Genomic DNA, 2,889 nt, shown 5'->3' with positions numbered 1-2,889 from the left:
TTCCTTCCTTCCTTCCTTCCTTCCTTCCTTCCTTCCTTCCTTCCTTCCTTCCTTCCATCTCTCTAAAAATCAATGGAAAAATATCCTTGGGTGAGGATTCACCAAAAAAAATTATACTCAGTTTTTTTTTAGATCAGATACTGTTCAGGGACACAGTTAGGTGCATTGGCAGACGTACAGAAAAGAGACCTGAGCCTGCTGTCCGTAGAAGTCCTGCTTCACCCTGTGGCTGGTTGTGGGAACTTGAATTTCTAAAAGATTTTCATCATTTGCAGAACAGAGTTGGCTCACTGTGCCTAAGCTGTGCAAACAATATGATTTGTGCTGAATATCTGCTTTCTTTCTGAGAGTGGAATTTGGGGCCAGGCCAGGCAGTTGGGGGGGGGGGGGGGGGGGGGGGCGGTGGGGTGGGCGGGTGCCTGAGTGACCAGCCCCCATTAAAAACCCTGGGTATTGAGTCTCTAAGGAGCATCCCCGGTGGACATTTCACATGTGTTGTCACAGCTCACGGCTGGAGGGATGCAGCACATCCTGTGTGACCCCAGGGGGAGAGGACTCTTGGAAGATGGTGACTGGTCCCTCCAGCAGGCCCATTGCTGATTTTGCTTTGTGTCCTTTTGCTGTAATAACTGGGGCTCACGGCCGAGTCCTGTGAATTCTCCTAGTGAGAATGGAACCTGGGGTGGTCTTGGAACCATAGTAAACTTTGTGATTCCTCATAGATCTCCTCCGGCTCCAAGGCTCTACCTCAGCGGTTCTCAACCTGTGGGTCGCGACCCCTTTGGGGGTCGAACGACCCTTTCACAGGGGTCGCCTAAGACCATCAGAAAACACATATATAATTACATATTGTTTTGTGATTAATCACTATGCTTTAATTATGTTCAATTTGTAACAATGAAAATACATCCTGCATATCAGATATTTACATTACGATTCATAACTGTAGCAAAATTACAGTTATGAAGTAGCAACGAAAATAATTTTATGGTTGGGGGTCACCACAACATGAGGAACTGTATTAAAGGGTCGCGGCATTAGGAAGGTTGAGAACCACTGCTCTAGATCATTCCTAGCAAAACCCTATTCCAGTGAATCCTGGAAGAGTGAGTTGGATGTGCTTCAACCTAAGATGTTGGGTGGGAACCAGAAGGCCAGGCCAGGCCACTGTTACCTTGAACTTGAGAGATTTGACCTGGGCTGGACAATGAGTGGAGTGAATGCCATTTGGGAAGGTGCACAAGGCAGCTTCATGCCAGTCGGTTTTCTGCCGCTAAGAAACTCCTGCAGCTGTTCGAGTTCTGAGAAATTGGTACAGTTGAGCCCTCATCTCCACTTTAAAGGTGATCCGTACAGTGGATCATCTTGTAGAAGTCTTGCAAGAGTTCTTAGAGTTTCTCCCAGCCACACCGCTGTGGCTGCTTGCCAAGGACGTGGCCACAGAATGTGCGCCGTGGGTTCAGGATGGTGAGTGTTGTCCCTTCTCACCAGTGCTCAGGAGCCCTAGCCCTGTGCAGCCCAGTCCCAGCCTAGACCCATCTCGATCAGTCACATGTTGCGTGTGCCTCCATACCTGCCGTGTGTGAACACCTGGAGTGGGTTCTCCATCTGGTGAAAGAGAAGAGACGTGCTCCCTGGCCTGTGGCCTCACAATGTGATAGCATGCATCTCCAACCTTTCTTTTACTTCTTTTTCAAATGTAGTAGTTGATGCATATGTATGACTATTGATAATATAGATTGATTATAAACCATAATGAAATCAAAACCCAACCTAAGAACTAAAACATTATCATTACTGCTATACTGACCTATACCCTTCATACATTGTAATTGAAATGTTTTCTTAGCAGGAGGTTCTGGTGCAAATTCCTAGCATATCTTAGTTCTTCTGGTTCTCCTGTGAGGACCTCATGTATTTCAAAGAACAGTTAGATCCTGATAGAGTAAGAGGGGCTTTTTTTAAAAAAAAAATTCTCACCTGAGGATATGCTTATTGATTTTAGTGAGAGAGGAATGGGGGAGGGAGAGAGAAAGAGGAAGGGAGGGAGCAAGGAAGGGAGAGAAAGAAACAGACATCGATTGGTTGCCTCTTGCAAACACCCTGACCAGGGATCGAACCCGCAACCTTTTTGGTGTATGGGGATGATGCTCCAACCAACTGAGCCACCTGGCCGGGGCTAAGAGGGCTTTCTTAATTTCTCCTGCTGGTAAGTTTCCGAGAACCTCATGTGGACTGTCCTTCTCAAACTGTCTCAAAGAAGTAGGTGGCTTTTGGTCGACTGCGGCGCAGCCAGGAAGGTTCCGTTTTGTCTTGGCCTGCGTCCTGCTCTCTCCTCCCAGATTCCCGGCGAGCCCGTCCTGATCTGCACAGTGAGGTCGCCTCATTGCCGCCCAGCTTTCATCTGCATTCCTGCTTCTGGCCCTCCGTGTGGTGCCTGCACCTCACACCTGCTTCCCATACCCTTCCCCTCTTCCGATCCTACACGCTCCTCAGAACCTAGCTCAGGCCCACAGAGCGGCGATGACATGTTCCCTGCACGTGGAGCCTCTCTTTCGGGAGGAGGGGTCTCATGTCAGAGGACTTGTTTTGGTGACACGAGCTCATTACCAGTAAATGGGGAGTCTGTTGTATAATGCAGATAATGTCTTTGAGCCTGTCTTAAGTTAAAAGCCTCTAAGGTAGTGATTATTGGGTATGGAAAGCACTTATTCTTCCTCTCAGGGCGTACTATATCTAGTTGTCAGTGCCCTTGGTATTGTCGAAGTGCCATGGCCGATCTTCCAGATTTGAGTTGCCTCTGCCAGCTTTGGGGGCTGATACCACGTCTCCCCCCTCACCCACTGGGCGAGTTTGGGGTTACGGCCTGCGGGCCATGGCAGGTCCCCT

At 48.7% G+C, this 2,889-nt stretch overlaps 1 protein-coding gene across 1 annotated transcript in view; it reads left to right on the top strand.

The window, feature by feature from the left end:
- The window catches only part of KIAA1549 (KIAA1549 ortholog), a 105,621-nt gene that overhangs the window by 70,463 nt on the left and 32,269 nt on the right, over positions 1-2,889 (top strand). The gene's annotated exons all lie outside the window — the stretch shown is intronic.

Source organism: Myotis brandtii, unplaced genomic scaffold, assembly GCF_000412655.1.
Source record: "Myotis brandtii unplaced genomic scaffold, ASM41265v1 scaffold455, whole genome shotgun sequence".
Classification (NCBI taxonomy): Eukaryota; Metazoa; Chordata; class Mammalia; order Chiroptera; family Vespertilionidae; genus Myotis; species Myotis brandtii.
This window is presented reverse-complemented; position numbering and strand designations above follow the sequence as displayed.